At 46.7% G+C, this 22,117-nt stretch overlaps 1 pseudogene; it reads right to left on the bottom strand.

Annotated features, from left to right (window-relative positions):
- Positions 1–22,117, bottom strand: part of LOC137537205 (uncharacterized) — a 125,316-nt pseudogene that overhangs the window by 70,322 nt on the left and 32,877 nt on the right.

Raw genomic sequence — 22,117 nt, 5'->3', positions numbered from 1 at the left:
GTCATAATTGCATAATTTCATATATCTTTTCCTTTGATTTAAAATCAGATTTTTTATAAAATAAGTGTTTACATATTAGTAAACTTTAAGCTTGTTTTATATATAAAGGTTTATAGACCAGCCAGATCTGCTTCCATATTTTTCCCTTGTTAGATTGAGTTTTACAATCAAGCCTTGCTAATAAGATAATATGTCTGCCATTTTGTGGTTGCACAGCCTATTGTGATTGATTGATTTTATTGGTTAATATCTGTGGTCAACTTTGCTCTGAAGTATATAGTCAGCTTATACTGAGAAGTACCTTGTGGTTATTATTATTTGGTGATTATTGTTTGATTCTTATTATTTGATTTGTAATCATTCTGACAACTTGTGTATTTAATAAATTATTTTAAAAAGTAAAGAGTTGTCATGACTTTTCACTCTTTGTACAAGTAGCTTGAGAAACTTGCTATAAGAACTTAAGGTTGGGCGTTTTAATATAATAAGACTCCTCCCATTATTTTTGTAGGAGGCCTTGATTTTTTATTTTATACATACGGTTATAGTTCATATAGTCATATCGTATAAACGCCCGACACTACGGATACTGGAAGCCTGTGCTAGCATTTCTCCTGTGGTGTTGCTATCAGTGTGTGAAGAGTGGGAGGAGAGGGTACGGATACTGGAAGCCTGTGCTGGCATTTCTCCTGTGGTGTTGCTATCAGTGTGTGAAGAGTGGGAGAAGAGGGTTGCATTGACAATCCAACACAATGGGCAGCACATTGAACACGTTTTATAAGTGGTCAGAAACTTCTAAATAACTCATGAAAGAATAAAGTTACGTTAAAACCAAGCACACCATTGTTTTTCCCAATACCACCACTGACATTCCCAATAAGTTTGATGTGTCACATGACCCTCTTCCTATTGAAAAAACAAAAGTCAGATTCAAAATGTCCGACTTCAAAATGGCCGCCATGGTCTCCACCCATCTTGAAAGGTTTTCCCCTCTTACATGTACTAATGTGCCACAAACAGGAAGTTAATATCACCAACCATTCCCATTTTATTAAGGTGTATCCATATAAATGGCCCACCCTATATCAATGGCTGAAAACTGAGAAATAATGATTTTCCCCTTTTCTCTTATTATTCCCCTTAGAATGCATATAAAAAAATAATTGTTAGCAAAAAGAACTACCCAAAGAAAGCCTAAATTGTGACAAAACAATATAGAGATCATTTTAGTGTGATAAGTAAAAATAAAGTTATCAGTGAATGAATGGGAGGAGAACTGACATGGAAATTGTCTTGGTTTTTAACCTCCCTGATGGTTCATTTATTTCTGGATTTATGGGTCTAAAAGCAGTACATTTTTTTCAAGAATTTTAGGCCTCCAATTCATAACTCACCACAAAACACTGCAGGGAGGCAGCCACATAGGACGTGATCTACGGGCAGCCAAGATCATTAGGTAGCTTTGCAGCCAAGATCACTAGGGAGCTTTGCCCATGTTTTATGTACTGGCGAAATTCAAACCCTGGTCAAATTCTCAAATCCCACATCAAGGGCAACACCCTCCTTACCAGCACACTATCCAGCTGACCTGATAGGAAGGATATATACCTTCTAGAATCGGTACAAAGATGGGCAGCTAAATGAATCAGAGGGATGGAAGGGCTCACCGAGAAAGGTTAGAAAAACTGGGCTTATATCATCCCTATAAATTCACATCCCAAAGCACATTGCATATGGGGTATTATTTGATTCCTCACATTCACCCCCTAACCAGCTCCTGTCATAACCAGCTCAGAATATCATATCTGACCATTTCTCACTCAGGTCACTTCTAAAATGTTAGTACATGGTCTTATAATATATTGTTTGCACTATTGTAACATACATAGTGTGCTTATCCCTCATTACAGGCACACTGTGCAGCCACATTACACACATCACACCTCTATTACTTCTCACATTCCCTGTGTACATAGTTTGTTTATACCTCATTACAGGCACACTGTGCAGTCACATTACACACATCACACCTCTACTACTTCTCACATTCCCTGTGTACATAGTGTGTTTATAGCTCATTACAGGCACACTGTGCAGCCACATTACACACATCACATCCCTATTACTTCTCACATTCCCTGTGTACATAGTGTGTTTATACCTCATTACAGGCACACTGTGCAGTCACATTACACACACCACACCTCTATTACTTCTCACATTCCCTGTGTACATAGTGTGTTTATACCTCATTACAGGCACACTGTGCAGTCACATTACACACATCACACCCCTATTACTTCTCACATTTCCTGTGCACATAGTGTGTTTATACCTCATTGCATGCACACTGTGCAGTCACATTACACACAGCACACCCCTATTACATCTCACATTCCCTGTGTACATAGTGTGTTTATACCTCATTACAGGCACACTGTGCAGTCATATTACACACATCACACCCCTATTACCTCTCACATTCCCTGTGTACATAGTGTGTTTATATCTCATTACAGGCACACTGTGCAGTCACATTACACACATCACATCCCTATTACTTCTCACATTCCCTGTGTACATAGTGTGTTTATACCTCATTACAGGCACACTGTGCAGTCACATTACACACACCACACCTCTATTACTTCTCACATTCCCTGTGTACATAGTGTGTTTATACCTCATTACAGGCACACTGTGCAGTCACATTACACATCACACCCCTACTACTTCTCACATTCCCTGTGTACATAGTGTGTTTATACCTCATTACAGGCACACTGTGCAGTCACATTACACACATCACACCTCTATTACTTCTCACATCCCCTGTGTACATAGTCTGTATACCTCATCACAGGCACACTGTGCAGTCACTTTACACACATCACACCTCTATTACTTCTCACATTCCCTGTGTACATAGTGTGTTTATACCTCATTACAGGCACACTGTGCAGTCATATTACACACATCACACCCCTATTACCTCTCACATTCCCTGTGTACATAGTGTGTTTATATCTCATTACAGGAACACTGTGCAGTCACATTACACATCACACCCCTATTACTTCTCACATTCCCTGTGCACATAGTGTGTTTATACCTCATTACAGGCACACTGTGCAGTCACATTACACACATTACACCCCTATTACTTCTCACATTCCCTGTGTACATAGTGTGTTTATACCTCATTACAGGCACACTGTGCAGTCACATTACACACAGCACACCCCTATTACATCTCACATTCTCTGTGTACATAGTGTGTTTATACCCCATTACAGACACACTGTGCAGTCACATTACACATCACACCCCTATTACTTCTCACATTCCCTGTGTACATAGAGTGTTTATACCTCATTACATGCACACTATGCAGTCACATTACACACATCAAACCCCTATTACTTCTCACATTCCCTGTGCACATAGTGTGTTTATACCTCATTACATGCACACTGTGCAGTCACATTACACACAGCACACCCCTATTACATCTCACATTCCCTGTGTACATAGTGTGTCTATACCCCATTACAGACACACTGTGCAGTCACATTACACATCACACCCCTATTACTTCTCACATTCCGTGTGCACATAGTGTGTTTATACCTCATTACATGCACACTGTGCAGTCACATTACACACAGCACACTCCTATTACATCTCACATTCCCTGTGTACATAGTGTGTTTATACCCCATTACAGACACACTGTGCAGTCACATTACACATCACACCCCTATTACTTCTGACATTCCCTGTGTACATAGTGTGTTTATACCCCATTACAGACACACTGTGCAGTCACATTACAAATCACACCCCTATTAGTTCTCACATTCCCTGTGCACATAGTGTGTTTATACCTCATTACAGGCACACTGTGCAGTCACATTACAAATCACACCCCTATTACTTCTCACATTCCTTGTGCACATAGTGTGTTTATACCCCATTACAGACACACTGTGCAGTCACATTACACATCACACCCCTATTACTTCTGACATTCCCTGTGTACATAGTGTGTTTATACCCCATTACAGACACACTGTGCAGTCACATTACAAATCACACCCCTATTACTTCTCACATTCCCTGTGCACATAGTGTGTTTATACCCCATTACAGGCACACTGTGCAGTCACATTACACATCACACCCCTATTACTTCTCACATTCCCTGTGCACATAGTGTGTTTATACCTCATTACAGGCACACTGTGCAGTCACATTACACACATCACACCCCTATTACTTCTCACATTCCCTGTGCACATAGTGTGTTTATACCCCATTACAGACACACTGTGCAGTCACATTACACATCACACCCCTATTACTTCTTACATTCCCTGTGTACATAGTGTGTTTATACCTCATTACAGGAACACTGTGCAGTCACATTACAAATCACACCCCTATTACTTCTCACATTCCCTGTGTACATAGTGTGTTTATACCTCATTACAGGCACGCAGTGCAGTCACATGACACATCACACCCCTATTACATCTCACATTCCCTGTGTACATAGTGTGTTTATACCCCATTACAGACACACTGTGCAGTCACATTACACATCACACCCCTATTACTTCTGACATTCCCTGTGTACATAGTGTGTTTATACCCCATTACAGACACACTGTGCAGTCACATTACAAATCACACCCCTATTACTTCTCACATTCCCTGTGCACATAGTGTGTTTATACCCCATTAAAGACACACTGTGCAGTCACATTACACATCACACCCCTATTACTTCTGACATTCCCTGTGTACATAGTGTGTTTATACCCCATTACAGACACACTGTGCAGTCACATTACAAATCACACCCCTATTAGTTCTCACATTCCCTGTGCACATAGTGTGTTTATACCTCATTACAGGCACACTGTGAAGTCACATTACACATCACACCCCTATTACTTCTCACATTCCCTGTGCACATAGTGTGTTTATACCTCATTACAGGCACACTGTGCAGTCACATTACACACAGCACACCCCTATTACTTCTCACATTCCCTGTGCACATAGTGTGTTTATACCTCACTACATACACACTGTGCAGTCACATTACACACAGCACACCCCTATTACTTCTCACATTCCCTGTGCACATAGTGTGTTTATACCTCATTACATGCACACTGTGCAGTCACATTACACACAGCACACCCCTATTACATCTCACATTCCCTGTGTACATAGTGTGTTTATACCCCATTACAGACACACTGTGCAGTCACATTACACATCACACCCCTATTACTTCTCACATTCCCTGTGTACATAGAGTGTTTATACCTCATTACATGCACACTATGCAGTCACATTACACACATCAAACCCCTATTACTTCTCACATTCCCTGTGCACATAGTGTGTTTATACCTCATTACATGCACACTGTGCAGTCACATTACACACAGCACACCCCTATTACATCTCACATTCCCTGTGTACATAGTGTGTCTATACCCCATTACAGACACACTGTGCAGTCACATTACACATCACACCCCTATTACTTCTCACATTCCCTGTGCACATAGTGTGTTTATACCTCATTACATGCACACTGTGCAGTCACATTACACACAGCACACCCCTATTACATCTCACATTCCCTGTGTACATAGTGTGTTTATACCCCATTACAGACACACTGTGCAGTCACATTACAAATCACACCCCTATTACTTCTCACATTCCCTGTGCACATAGTGTGTTTATACCTCATTACAGGCACACTGTGCAGTCACATTACAAATCACACCCCTATTACTTCTCACATTCCCTGTGTACATAGTGTGTTTATACCTCATTACAGGCACACTGAGCAGTCACATTACACATCACACCCCTATTACTTCTCACATTCCCTGTGCACATAATGTGTTTATACCCCATTACAGGCACGCAGTGCAGTCACATGACACATCACACCCCTATTACTTCTCACATTCCCTGTGTACATAGTGTGTTTATACCTCATTACAGGCACACTGTGCAGTCACATTACACATCACACCCCTATTACTTCTCACATTTCCTGTGCACATAGTGTGTTTATACCTCATTGCATGCACACTGTGCAGTCACATTACACACAGCACACCCCTATTACATCTCACATTCCCTGTGTACATAGTGTGTTTATACCCCATTACAGACACACTGTGCAGTCACATTACACATCACACCCCTATTACTTTTTACATTCCCTGTGTACATAGTGTGTTTATACCCCATTACAGACACACTGTGCAGTCACATTACAAATCACACACCTATTACTTCTCACATTCCCTGTGCACATAGTGTGTTTATACCTCATTACAGGCACACTGTGCAGTCACATTACAAATCACACCCCTATTACTTCTCACATTCCCTGTGCACATAGTGTGTTTATACCCCATTACAGACACACTGTGCAGTCACATTACACATCACACCCCTATTACTTCTGACATTCCCTGTGTACATAGTGTGTTTATACCCCATTACAGACACACTGTGCAGTCACATTACAAATCACACCCCTATTAGTTCTCACATTCCCTGTGCACATAGTGTGTTTATACCTCATTACAGGCACACCGTGCAGTCACATTACACATCACACCCCTATTACTTCTCACATTCCCTGTGCACATAGTGTGTTTATACCTCATTACAGGCACACTGTGCAGTCACATTACACACAGCACACCCCTATTACTTCTCACATTCCCTGTGCACATAGTGTGTTTATACCTCATTACATGCACACTGTGCAGTCACATTACACACAGCACACCCCTATTACATCTCACATTCCCTGTGTACATAGTGTGTTTATACCCCATTACAGACACACTGTGCAGTCACATTACACATCACACCCCTATTACTTCTCACATTCCCTGTGTACATAGAGTGTTTATACCTCATTACATGCACACTATGCAGTCACATTACACACATCAAACCCCTATTACTTCTTACATTCCCTGTGCACATAGTGTGTTTATACCTCATTACATGCACACTGTGCAGTCACATTACACACAGCACACCCCTATTACATCTCACATTCCCTGTGTACATAGTGTGTCTATACCCCATTACAGACACACTGTGCAGTCACATTACACATCACACCCCTATTACTTCTCACATTCCCTGTGCACATAGTGTGTTTATACCTCATTACATGCACAATGTGCAGTCACATTACACACAGCACACCCCTATTACATCTCACATTCCCTGTGTACATAGTGTGTTTATACCCCATTACAGACACACTGTGCAGTCACATTACAAATCACACCCCTATTACTTCTCACATTCCCTGTGCACATAGTGTGTTTATACCTCATTACAGGCACACTGTGCAGTCACATTACAAATCACACCCCTATTACTTCTCACATTCCCTGTGCACATAGTGTGTTTATACCCCATTACAGGCACACTGTGCAGGCACATTACACACCACACCCCTATTACTTCTTACATTCCCTGTGTACATAGTGTGTTTATACCTCATTACAGGAACACTGTGCAGTCACATTACAAATCACACCCCTATTACTTCTCACATTCCCTGTGTACATAGTGTGTTTATACCTCATTACAGGCACACTGTGCAGTCACATTACACATCACACCCCTATTACTTCTCACATCCCCTGTGTACATAGTGTGTTTATACCTCATTACAGGCACGCAGTGCAGTCACATGACACATCACACCCCTATTACTTCTCACATTCCCTGTGTACATAGTGTGTTTATACCTCATTACAGGCACACTGTGCAGTCACATTACACATCACACCCCTATTACTTCTCACATCCCCTGTGTACATAGTGTGTTTATACCTCATTACAGGCACGCAGTGCAGTCACATGACACATCACACCCCTATTACTTCTCACATTCCCTGTGTACATAGTGTGTTTATACCTCATTACAGGCACGCAGTGCAGTCACATGACACATCACACCCCTATTACTTCTCACATTCCCTGTGTACATAGTGTGTTTATACCTCATTACAGGCACACTGTGCAGTCACATTACACATCACACCCCTATTACTTCTCACATTCCCTGTGTACATAGTGTGTTTATACCTCATTACAGGCACACTGTGCAGTCACATTACACAAATCACACCCCTATTACTTCTCACATTCCCTGTGTACATAGTGTGTTTATACCTCATTACAGGCACACTATGCAGTCACATTACACACATATCACACCCCTATTACTTCTCACATTCCCTGTGTACAGTGTGTTTATACCTCATTACAGGCACACTGTGCAGTCACATTACACACATCACACCCCTATTACTTCTCACATTCCCTGTGTACATAGTGTGTTTATACCTCATTACAGGCACACTGTGCAGTCACATTACACACATCACACCCCTATTACTTCTCACATTCCCTGTATACATAGTGTGTTTATACCTCATTACAGGCACACTGTGCAGTCACATTACACACATCACACCCCTACTACTTCTCACATTCCCTGTGTACATAGTGTGTTTATACCTAATTACAGACACACTGTGCAGTCACATTACACATCACACCCCTATTACTTCTTACATTCCCTGTGTGCATAGTGTGTTTATATCTCATTACAGGCACACTGTGCAGTCACATTACACATCACACCCCTATTACTTCTCACATTCCCTGTGTGCATAGTGTGTTTATACCTCATTACAGGCACACTGTGCAGTCACATTACACACATCACACCCCTATTACATCTCACATTCCCTGTGTACATAGTGTGTTTATACCCCATTACAGACACACTGTGCAGTCACATTACACATCACACCCCTATTACTTCTCACATTCCCTGTGTACCTAGTGTGTTTATACCTAATTATTATTATTATTATTTAGTATTTATATAGCGCCGACATATTACGCAGCGCTGTACAGTGTATATATATATCTTGTCACTAACTGTCCCTCAAAGGAGCTCACAATCTAATCCCTACCATTGCCATATGTCTATATTATGTAGTGTAAGTACTGTAGTCTAGGGCCAATTTTTAGGGGGAGCCAATTAACTTATCCGTATGTTTTTGGCATGTGGGAGGAAACCGGAGTGCCCGGAGGAAACCCACGCAGACACGGAGAGAACATACAAACTCTTTGCAGATAGTGCCCTGGCTGGGATTCGAACCAGGGACCCAGCGCTGCAAGGCTAGAGAGCTAACCACTACGCCACCGTGCATTACAGGCACACTGTGCAGTCACACTACACATCACACGCCTATTACTTCTCACCCCCCACCCCCAACGCATACACACTTATTGGCTTCATGTGATCTATACTGCTCCCAGCAGAGACATAATTTAGTGAATTGTATAATTATTTTGAATGTCTAATGTTTATCACTCACCAGTATTCATGCCAGTAATAATGTCTTCCTCCTTAGACACTCCCATCGTGTCTCCCTTCTCCACAGACTGCTGATCACTCCTCACATATGTCTCTTCTTCCTCCTTTTTACATGTCCCCATCATGTCACCCTCCTCCATAGACTGCTGATCACTCCTCACATATGTCTCTTCTTCCTCCTTTTTACATGTCCCCATCATGTCTCCCTCCTCCATTGACTGCTGATCACTCCTCATATACGCCTCTTCTTCTTCCTCTTTCTTTATCCTCATCATGTCTCCCTCCTCCATAGACTGCTGATCACTCCTCACATATGTCTCTTCTTCCTCCTTTTTACATGTCCCCATCATGTCTCCCTCCTCCATTGACTGCTGATCACTCCTCACATATGTCTCTTCTTCCTCCTTTTTACATGTCCCCATCATGTCACCCTCCTCCACAGACTGCTGATCACTCCTCACTTCTTCTTCCTCTTTAATCACAGCACTAACATGTATCAATTCTCCACCCTAAGTGCGCAAAATGATACACAATTAAAAAGTGAATACACAGGATATGCAGAAGGTATAAATGTCACACAGTTTGGAGTCTCTGATGACCCTCACTTCCACCTACCTTATAATAGAGGGGGGTGGTGGGATCTTCCTGCGGACAATCCTGGTTGTAAAGAGGACCTGTGCATCTCTCTGGGGGGTTTCTGCTACTTGACCCATCTATAGAAAGCATACACACTAACTGAATGCATTGTCTTTATGTGCGTAGCAGATTATGGGGGGGAGCTAGGAGGACCCTAAGCACTGCTCTCTCCTTTGTAAGACATTAAAATCTCCTCTTACCTGGAGATGTGACAGGCAGCGGATTTTCCATCATGGCGTCCTTGTAGAGGTCCTGGTGTCCTTCTATATACTGCCACTCCTCCATGGATAAATAGACAGTGACATCCTGACACCTTATAGGAACCTGACACAAACAATAATACAGTCACCACCCAGACACACCCCTTGTTGTTACTGGATAATGTCCCATAATTCCCAGCACCGCTCACCTCTCCTGTCAGCAGCTCCATCATCTTCCTGGTGACTTCCATAATCTTCTGCTTGTTGTGTCCCTCAGTTATCAGGAAGTGAGGTGGGGGCACCGTGATGGTCACATGATCACCAGACTTCACTGGAGGAAAACTCTGTATGGAAAGACCAACACTAACGTCACATGATCTCCCAGAATCCTCCTCACCTCTCCAGTCAGGTGTATGATTTATTAATAGAGATAAGAGTAATGTCATGTGACCTCCCAGAATCCTCCTCACCTCTCCAGTCAGCAGATAGATGATCTCCAGGGTGAGGTTGAATATCCTCTCGGTCATGTGACTCTGGTCCTTGTCCATCCTCAGTGATGTGGTCATGTGATCTGTACAGGATGCTGCTGCCTTTTGATTGATAGTAAGGGGAGAATAATCAAGGTTGCACAGTTGTCAGTGGTGAAACTGCTGATACAGGATACCCCCTCTCCCCTGGCATACCTAGGGTATTTGACATCTGGTGCCAATGATCCACAGATTACACCCCCCCCACCCCCCTGATTCACAAAGCGGTGCAAACTGTTTAGCACGGGTGTGCTAAACAGTTATCACGTGAAGTGCATTTCGCGGACTTTTGCGCGCGCAAAGTGCCGCGATTCACGCGATCGCGGACTTTTGCGCGCACAATTTGCCGCGATTCGCGCACATCGCAGCAAATTGCGCGCGCAAAAGTCCGCGATCGCGCGAATCGCGGCACTTTGCGTGCGCAAAAGTCAGCGAAATGCACTTCACGTGATTACTGTTTAGCACACCCGTGCTAAACAGTTTGCACCGCTTTGTGAATCAGGCCCTATAACTTTGGTAGGAATAGATTGTGAGCTCCTCTGAGGACAGTCAGTCACATGCAGGAGTGGACTGACCATTCAGGCACTCGGGCATGGACTGAGGGCCCGTGGTCAGTAGGGGGGCCCGCCCTGTTTAGCAGGAGGGGTGGCAGCACAGTGAAGGGGGAGCGGCGGGCACAGCGATGGGGAAGGAAGGGCCGTCTCCCCCTCCCTCGCTCCCCCTCCCTCGCTCCCCCCTTCAGAATTAAAGTTTGTGGAAGGCTGGCAGCGGGCGAGGACTTACCTCTGCCTTGTTCCAAGCGCTGGGGGGAGCTCTTCTAATCGTATACCAGAGTAGTGGCATGCAGAGCTCCCTCTCACACCTGAACAAGCAGCGGTAAGTTGTTCCCCGCCCACTGCCAGCCTGCCACAAAGCTGCATTCTGGAGGGGGAGCGAGGAAGGGGGAGCCCCAGGTGAGGGGGGGGGGAGAGACAGCCCCCCCCCCTTCCCTGCTGCTGTGCCCGCTGCTCCCCCTTCACTATGCTGCCATCCCTCCTGCTGCTGGGGACACTATAGACCTGGCTACCTATTCTGCGGACACCTATAGATCTGGCTACCTATTCTGGGGATACCTATAGATCTGGATACCTATTCTGGGGACAACTATAGACCTGGCAATCTAAACTGGGGACACCTATAGACCAAGCTACTTATACTGGGGATACCTATAGACCTGGCTAATTATACTGGGGACACCTATAGACCTCGCCATCTATTCTGGGGACACCTATAGACCTGGCTACTTATACTAGGAACACCTATAGACCTGGGCATCTAAACTGGGGACACTAATAAACCTGGATACTTATACTGGGGACACCTATAGTCCTCGCTACTTATACTGGGGACACCTATAGACCTGGCTACCTATACTGGGGACACCTATAGACCTGGCTATCTAAACTGGGGACACCTATAGCCCTGGCTAATTATACTGGGGACACCTATAGACCTCGCCATCTATTCTGGGGACACCTATAGACCTGGCTACTTATACTAGGAACACCTATAGACCTGGGTATCTAAACTGGGAACACTAATAAACCTGGATACTTATACTGGGGACACCTATAGACCTCGCCACCTATTCTGGGGATACCTATAGACCAGGCAATCTAAACTGGGGACACCTATAGACCTGGTTACTTATACTGAGGACACCAATAGACCTGGCTACCTATTCTGGGGACACCTATAGACCTGGCTATCTAAACTGGGGACACATATATACCTGGCTACTTATACTAGGAACACCTATAGACCACTGCCATATTATCTGTATTTTGGAGGAAACTCTGTCAAATTGTGTGGATTTTAGGTGAAATGCTGTCAGATTACATGTATTTTGGGGGGAAAGACTATGGCAGACTCAAACTTCCCCGTCAGACCTTTTGCACCACTGCTAAAGTCATGTATATCTGGCCCCACCCGTGACCACACCCACATTCTATTGTGTGACCACGCCCATTTTCCGGCAGCGCAGGGGGGGTTTTCAGTAAAAAATATCCTTTGTTAGTAATTTTTTTTATCTTTGTCAGTAAAAAATAACGTGAAAGGTGGACAACACTGGTACGGGGCCCCATAATCTCCTATTGCCCAGGGGCCCCATGAGTTGTCAGTCTGCCCCTGGTTACATGACTATGTACTCTGTAAAGTACTGCAGAAGATGTCAGTGCTATATAAGTACATAATAATAATAATAATATGGTAGTACATTAGACTATGACTGGTACGGATTATATTGTGAGCTTCTCTGAGGACAGTCAGTGACATAACTATGTACTCTGCAAAGTGCTGCAGATGATGTCAGCACTATATAAATACATAATGTGGCCCCTGCTGTGTTTGGCTACCCCAGCTAAGAAATTCAATGCAGAGTATTGTGCGCGTGGAAGCCGTGCTGATAGCTTACCTCATCCGCTGTGCAGCATTTTCCGACCTCCTGTTTGCTCAGCTCTCCTCCTAGCATCTGGCACCTCTTCCTGCATCACGTGATTTCATGCGTGCAGGGAGAGGTGCCAGCACTAGAGGGAGAGCTGAGCAAACAGGAGGTCGACAACACTGGACTCCAGGCGTGGGTAAGAGCAGCACGGCTTTCACACGCGCAATATTCTGCAAGCTGGGGGAGCCGAGCACAGCAGACACGGGTGGCTGCACAGGGCTCTGGGTTTCACCTCCCAACATGAAGATACCTGGGGCAGGTCGCCCCTGCTGCTTAGTGGCAGAAACACCCCTGCCCCAATGCAATCACTTGTGGGTGGTGGGGCCATGCAGAGTATTGCAGGAAAGCATAATAAGCTGGTTTATAGCTACCTGTGCACTATACTCACAGCGTGCTGCAGTCCTGTCCTCCCTCTGCCTCCTCTCCAGCTGGCCTTCTCTCCTCACATCCCCCTCCCACTGTTACCAATCCTGTGATGTTACAGCAGTGCTGGTAGTGGTAGATGGATGAGGATATGAGGAGAAGCAGAGACTGAGGCTAATGGGAGCAGAGGACTGGAGCACACTGTGACAGCTAGATATAAACCAATGTAAATCCTTCCTTGTACTACTCTGCATGGAGGTGGGGGAAGGAGCAATACTGGAGTGTGGGCAAGGCTATGCTGGGGGAGAAATGACATAGGGTGGGGACATTACATACTGGAGGATAATGGTAATGCTGGGGGACACAGGGGGGACATGGCTATACTGGGGAAGAAATGGCATTACTGAGGTGGGGGGCATTACATACTGGAGGATAATGGCAATGCTGGGGGACATGGCTATACTGGGGAAGAAATGGCATTACTGGGGTAGGGGACATTACATACTGGAAGATAATGACACTGGGGCAGCACGGGGGGACATGACAATACTAGGAAAGAAATGGCATTACTGGAGTAATGTGGTGATCAGAGACCTCTCTCTTCTTCCTCACTGTTCCCCTAGTGCTGGCTTCTGATGATCGTGTCACCAGCAGAATCCGAGTACTAGGGGAACAGTGAGGAGGAAGAGAGGCCTGTGGTTGCTGCTGGAATCCATGGATCAGGTGAGCTGCTACTTGTATTTATGCAAAGGGATGGAGGATGTGGGTGGGAGCAAAGGAGGACGGGGGTGAGCAGAGGACACGGGGGCTATCTATACTGGGGGCACCTTTACCTAGATATCTATATGGGGCAGCTATACCTGGCTAGCTATACTGGGGGCACCTTTACCTATATATCTACATGGGGGCAGCTATACCTGGCTACCTATACTGGGGGCACATTTACCTAGCTATCTATATGGGGGCAGCTAAACCTGGATAGCTATACAGGGGGCATCTTTACCTGGCTAGCTATACTGGGGGCATCTTTACCTGGATAGCTATACTGGGGGCAGCTATACCTGGCTAGCTATACTGGGGGCAGCTATACCTGGCTAGCTATACTGGGGGCACCTTTACCTAGCTATCTATATGGGGGCAGCTATACCTGGCTAGCTATACTGGGGGCATCTTTACCTTTCATCTGCTAAATATATAACAACAATCACATAATGACCTCCTCCAGCTGTACGATCTCTCCACTTCCTGCAACTTCTCTTCCTGACTGTGTTACATCACTTCCTGTGTGTAAGATCGCCATCTTGTGGTGAATAGACTAACTGCAGCCTCTGTTTGTGGAATCTCCTGCACTTAGCAATCTATTATTATTATTATTATTATTGTTGTTGTTGTTGTTGTTTTCTATTGCTACACAACAGCCTCATCTACAGACGTATCACATGTAGTAATAACAATAATAATGAATAAAAAAATTCTAACAATTAATAATAATCATTTTAGTCCCCAGACAGTTGCAGGAAATGTAGAGCTGCCATAGGGATGTGTTGCCATAGTTACAGGAAGTGTCAGTTTCTTGCAGCAGAGTGGGAGGAAGAGGCAAAATTACTGGAGAAATATTTTGGAGTGGGATGTCTATTTTAAATATGATGAAAAAAGACTGAGAGGGGCGGGGAGAGGTGGAGATTGACTGGAGAGGAGGCGGAGCTACTGCACAGCTCTATTGCTTCCAGGAAGGAAAATTCTGTGATCGCAGAATCTATTTAGGGCATTTCTGGGGGACATGACACTCGCTCTGCCGCGGGGATTCGGCAAAACAAACTTGGATTTTAATGCTGAAGATGGATGCACAATAAAAAGAGGTAAAAAAAAACTGCTTCAGACTCTCTGTAACACTGATTCCCATTTGCCATGCTAGCAGATATTGCCATTAGGGATGGCAGAACATGTTCCAGACAAACGGCTGCCGACAAACGTGCATTACTAGTGTGCTGGCAGGTAGCGCAACCAATGCGGCCGTTTACCCCGCCCTATACTTTCCCATAGTGCCAGGTGGGACAGGAAGGTCAATCTGACATGATCACCACCCGAGCCTCTCCCCCTCCCCCATCCCTACAAAAGACACAATGCCAGCATGTATTTTCATTCTGTATTAGTCAGTATAGGGAGAGGAGATGCTGCTGCAGATAAAGGTACAGTAAGAGGTAGGCTGTATTATAATATAGTGCTGTGTCACCTCTGCTGACCCTCACCCACCTTTCTACTGTCCCTGTCACCTCTCCTGATCCTCACCCACCCTTCTACTGTCCATGTGACCTCTCCTGACCCTCAGCCACCCTTCTACTGTCCATATCCCCTCTCCTGACCCTCACCCACCCTTCTACTGCCCATGTCACCTCTCCTGACCCTTACTCACCCTTCTACTGTCCATGTCATCTCTCCTAACCCTTACCCATCCTTCTACTGTCTATATCACCTCTCCTGACCCTCACCCACCCTTCTACACTCATGTCACCTCTGCTGACCCTCACCCACCCTCCTACTGTCCATGTCACCTCTCCTGACCCTCACCCACCCTTCTACTGTCCATGTCCCCTCTGCTGACCCTCGCTCACCCTTCTACACTCATGTCACCTCTGCTGACCCTCACTCACCCTTCTACTGTCCATGTCACCTTTCCTAACCCTCACCCACCCTTCTACCCTCATGTCCCCTCTCCCGACCCTCAGCCACCCTTCTACTGTCCATTTTACATCTCCTGACCCTCACCCACCCTCCTACTGTCCATGTCACCTATCCTGACCCTCACCCACCCTTCTACTGTCCATGTCACCTCTCCTGACCCTCACCCACCCTTCTACTGTCCATGTCACCTCTCCTGACCCTCACCCACCCTTCTACTGACCATGTCACCTCTCCTAACTCTCACCCACCTTCTACTGTCCATGTCACCTCTCCTGACTCTCACCCATCCTTCTACTGTCCATGTCACCTCTCCTGACCCTCACCCACCCTTCTACTGTCCATGTCTCCTCTCCTGACCCAACCCTCTACTGTCCATGTCACCTCTCCTGACCCTCACCCACCCTTCTACCCCCATGTCACCTCCAGGGATGAGCTCCAGATGAAATCCAAATGAGTTTTATTCAGATTTCATCCAGATAATTAGTGCAGCTGAGCTGGTGGGTGAGGGGGGTTAAACTTACCCAGATGTTGTCTTCTTTAATCCGTCCCATGTCACCTCTCCTGACCCTTACCCACCCTTCTACTGCCCATGTCACCTCTCCTGACCCTCACCCACCCTTCTACTGTCCATGTCACCTCTCCTGACCCTCACCCACCCTTTAATTGTCCATGTCACCTCTCCGGACCCTCACCCACCCTTCTACCCCATATCACCTCTCCTGACCCTCACCCACCCTTCTACTGTCCATGTCACCTCTCCTGACCCTCACCCACCCTTCTACTGTCCATGTCCCCTCTCTTGACCCTAACCAACCTTCTACTGTCCATGTCACCTCTCCTGACCCTCACACAACTTTCTACTGTCCATGTCACCTCTCCTGACCCTCACCCACTCTTCTACTGTCCATGTCCCCTCTCCTGACCCTCACCCAAACTTCTACTGTCCATGTCACCTCTCCTGACCCTCACCTACCCTTCTACTGTACATATCACCTCTCGTGACCCTCACCTACCGTTCTGCCCCAATGTCACCTCTCCTGACCCTCACCCACCCTTTTACCCCCAGAAACAACAAGCTATAGATAATTTCAGAGTGATATGTAATGATAAAGTTATTGGCAGATAAATGGACACAGCTCTGAAAAGTGAAAATTGCTCTGGTTTTTAAGGGGAAGGAGGTGGAGGTGAAGAGTAGTGTTGGGCGAACACTGTGTTCGCCACTGTTCGGGTTCGCCCGAATTTTGCAATGTTCGGGTTCGAGTCGGGCTTCACCGGACACCTCATGGTGTTCGGCCATGGTGTTCGGCCATGGTGGCCGAACCGACAGCGCGTGGCTGAACGTCCCCCGAACGCTCGGCTCGCGCTGTGATTGACCGAGCGGGTCATGTGGTTCGGGTAAATAAATACCCGATCCGCGTGATTTTGCCGCCACTTGTGTTTGGGTTTAGCTTTGGGTAGGCAGGCAGGTTAGACTCTTACCAGCAAGGCTAGCCAGGGCCCCCTAGCCTCATAGTGTATTTGCCACTGTACTGCCAGTCAGCGTGCGTGTACTGCTGGGATCAGTAGTACTTCCGCCACCAGTATATAGCATTGTCTATTGCCACTGTACTGCCAGTCAGCGTGTACTGCTGGGATCAGTAGTACTTCCGCCACCAGTATATAGCATTGTCTATTGCCGCTGTACTGCCAGTCAGCGTGTACTGCTGGGATCAGTAGTACTTCCGCCACCAGTATATAGCATTGTCTATTGCCGCTGTACTGCCAGTCAGCGTGTACTGCTGGGATCAGTAGTACTTCCGCCACCAGTATATAGCATTGTCTATTGCCGCTATACTGCCAGTCAGCGTGTACTGCTGGGATCAGTAGTACTTCCGCCACCAGTATATAGCATTGTCTATTGCTGCTGTACTGCCAGTCAGCATGTACTGCTGGGATCAGTAGTACTTCTGCCACCAGTATATAGCATTGTCTATTGCCGCTGTACTGCCAGTCAGCGTGTACTGCTGGGATCAGTAGTACTTACACCACCAGTATATAGCATTGTCTATTGCCGCTGTACTGCCAGTCAGCGTGTACTGCTGGGATCAGTAGTACTTCCGCCACCAGTATATAGTATTGTCTATTGCCACTGTACTGCCAGTCAGCGTGTACTGCTGGGATCAGTAGTACTTCCGCCACCAGTATATAGCATTGTCTATTGCCACTGTACTGCCAGTCAGCGTGTACTGCTGGGATCAGTAGTACTTCCGCCACCAGTATATAGCATTGTCTATTGCCGCTGTACTGCCAGTCAGCGTGTACTGCTGGGATCAGTAGTACTTCCGCCACCAGTATATAGCATTGTCTATTGCCGCTGTACTGCCAGTCAGCGTGTACTGCTGGGATCAGTAGTACTTCCGCCACCAGTATATAGCATTGTCTATTGCCGCTGTACTGCCAGTCAGCGTGTACTGCGGGGATCAGTAGTACTTCCGCCACCAGTATATAACATTGTCTATTGCCACTGTACTGCCAGTCAGCGTGTACTGCTGGGATCAGTAGTACTTCCGCCACCAGTATATAACATTGTCTATTGCCACTGTACTGCCAGTCAGCGTGTGTGTACTGCTGGGATCAGTAGTACTTCCGCCACCAGTATATAGCATTGTCTATTGCCACTGTACTGCCAGTCAGTATGCGTGTACTGCTGGGATTAGTAGTACTTCCGCCACCACCAGTATATAGCATTGTCTATTGCCACTGTACTGCCAGTCAGCGTGCGTGTACTGCTGGGATCAGTACAACCATAATGAAGAAATCCAGTGAAAGAGGGAGGGGCAAGGGAAGAGGTGTTTCCCCTGACGGTTCACGTAGAGGCCGCAGTGGAGCACCTAAGAAAACCCACTCAATACCACCCATGTGTGCCAGACAAACAACCCTCACTAATCCACAAGAGCAGGACCGGATAATGTATTGGATGACCTCTCAAGCGTCCAGCAGCGGGTTAAGCACCAGCAGCACCAGCACATCCTTGTCACGCACGAGGTCCTCTGCCAGTTACAAGGAGCCAGTGGGCACAAAGGTGACACAACCAGCAGCTACACCATGCACACAATGGCCGAATAACTTATTTCAGGACACAATGGGCTTGATTCACAAAGCGGTGCTAACCTACTTAGCACGTCTAAAGTCTTTAGATGCGCTAACCAGGGTGCTAAGTAGGTTAGCACCGGATTTCTCAATCAGATCGTGCGCTAACTTTGCGCGCATAAAGTTTTACGCGCGCAAAGTTTTACGCGCGCTAAGTCCCATAGGCTTTAATGGGCACTTCGCGCGGTGCGCCCTGCGCTCTGTGCAGTACGCGCGTAAAGTTTTATGCGCATAGAGTTTTGCGCGCGTAAAGTTTTATGCGCGAAAAGCTTGTTTAGACGTGCTAAGGGGGTTTTCACAGGCGTGCTAACAGTTAGCACCGCTTTGTGAATCAAGCCCAATGGGCTACTCGGAGGAGCTATTCCCACCCCCACAAACTTCCACCTGTGAAAGTTCAATGGAACAGCCAGGAATGTTGTGCCCAGATTCACAACCATTGTGTGAGGAAAATGCACCACTCACTGAAATGCAAGGCGAGGACGAAGACACCCAAATCCCTGAGCAATGTGTGCAGGAATTGGAATTGCAGGAGGTCTATCGAGAACATCTTGAAGACATGGGAGTGAGGTGCTCAGAGGGTGTTCTGGGGAGCTCTAGTCCACTGCACACAGACACAGTCACAGATGAGGAGATGGAAGAGGAGGTTTTGGACGATGTGGACACAGACCCGGATTATCAAGTAGAACCTCGCCGTCGGGATAGCGGTACAGATGAGTCTGCTGAAGAACCCACTGCTGCAAGAGTTCACCATGTGCCACAAAGTAGGCGGGGAATTTTGGACACAACAAGCGTACAAGTGAGACGTAAAACAGGCATGAACCAAACTCGCCAGCAAAGCAGGAGCTCCAAAGCCTGGGCTTTCTTCGAAGACTGCAGGGCAGATGTTACCATGGTGATTTGAAAGGTGTGCAGGACCCGACTGAGCAGGGGGAAAAATATCAACAACCTCTCCACCACCAGCATGCGCCGCCACATGGAAGCCAAACATAGCACTCTGTGGTCAAACGCGCAAGGCCAGGGTACCGGCTCGCTTCCAGCCCCCAGCAACACTGCCTCTGTTGTGGTCACCAGACCCTCCTCAGCAGCAGCCCAGCCATTACGTGGTGCACAAACATCAATAGTAGATGACGATGTCAGTTTCCGCAATAGTGCTGTTGACGTTTTCCAGTCTTCAACGACGATGACAACAACCAACTGCCCTTCAGTGTGCGATCCTACGGTTCAGTTGTCTGTCCTGGAGATGTTTGAGCGCAAGAGAAAATTGCCAGCAAATGACCCCCGGGCCGTGGCACTAACAGCCAGCATAGCCAAGTTTCTGGCCTGCGAAATGCTGCCATATCGCGTGGTGGAGACAAACAGCTTCAAGTGCATGATGGCGCTGGCCATACCACGTTACGTGGTTCCCAGCCGCTACTATTTTGCGCGATGTGCAGTGCCAGCGTTACATGAGCACGTGGCTAGCAAAATAACCCGAAGCTTGAAAAATGCCATTGCCTGCAAAGTTCACCTCACCACTGACACCTGGACGAGTGCGTTTGGCCAGGGTCGATACATCTCCCTTACGGCGCACTGGGTAAACCTTGTGGAGCCTGGCAGCGACTCCTCACCGGCTACGGCGTGGGTGTTGCCCATGCCGCAAACTGCTGGACCGGCGTCCCTCAGAGTCGATAACAGCACCTACCTCTCTGACTTCTTCTCCTCCAACGCCTCTCAAAGCTGTACCTCAACCGGCAACGGTAACCCAGCAATAGGATCGTGGAAGCAGTGCAGCACAGCTGTTGCCATGCGCCAGCAAGCCTTACTGAAGCTGATCTGCCTTGGAGATAAGCAGCACACAGGTGAATAAATTTGGAAGGGAATCAAGGAACAGACCGATTTGTGGCTGGCACCGCTGGACCTGAAACCAGGCATGGTTGTGTGTGACAATGGGAGCAATCTCATTCGCGCTTTAAAGTTGGCTAAGCTGAGACACATCCCTTGCCTGGCACATGTTATGAACCTAGTTGTTCAGCGGTTCCTGAGGACATACCCAGGCGTGGCAGATCTTCTGCTGAAGGTGCGACGAGTGGCCAAATATTTCCGAAAGTCCAGTACCACTTCGGAGGGATTCACCAAGAGGCAGGAGCGGTTCAATCTACCGAACCATCGCTTGGTGTGTGATGTACCCACACGCTGGAATTCGACGCTGCACATGCTAGCACGCTTTTGCGAACAGAAGAGTGCAGTGGTCCAGTACATGATGGTGCAGTACCGAGGTGCATCCGGACAGCTACCAAGCTTCTGTGGATCTGATTGGGCCACCATGTTGGACCTCTGCCAAGTCCTCCAAAATTTTGAGCAATCCACGTTGCTTGTGAGCGGTGACAACTCTTCAGTCAGCATTACAATACCACTGCTGTGTTTACTGAAGAGGTCAATGTTGCAGATCAAGGAAGCCACAGTCAGGATGCAAGTGGGGGAATCTCAAGAGGACAACGATCAGCGTGATGATGATACCAACATCAGGCAATCTGCCGCTGGTCCCAGCTATGATGAAGAAGAGGACGAGGAACAGCTGGAGTTGGAGCAGGACTTGGATGCCCCCGCTGCCGAGGGACAGAGCGGTGCACGTTGGACTTCCACAATTCAG

Source organism: Hyperolius riggenbachi, chromosome 10, assembly GCF_040937935.1.
Source record: "Hyperolius riggenbachi isolate aHypRig1 chromosome 10, aHypRig1.pri, whole genome shotgun sequence".
In the NCBI taxonomy this organism is placed as follows: Eukaryota; Metazoa; Chordata; class Amphibia; order Anura; family Hyperoliidae; genus Hyperolius; species Hyperolius riggenbachi.
The sequence above is the reverse complement of the archived record's forward strand: the minus strand, read 5'-3'. Positions and strand labels throughout refer to the sequence as shown.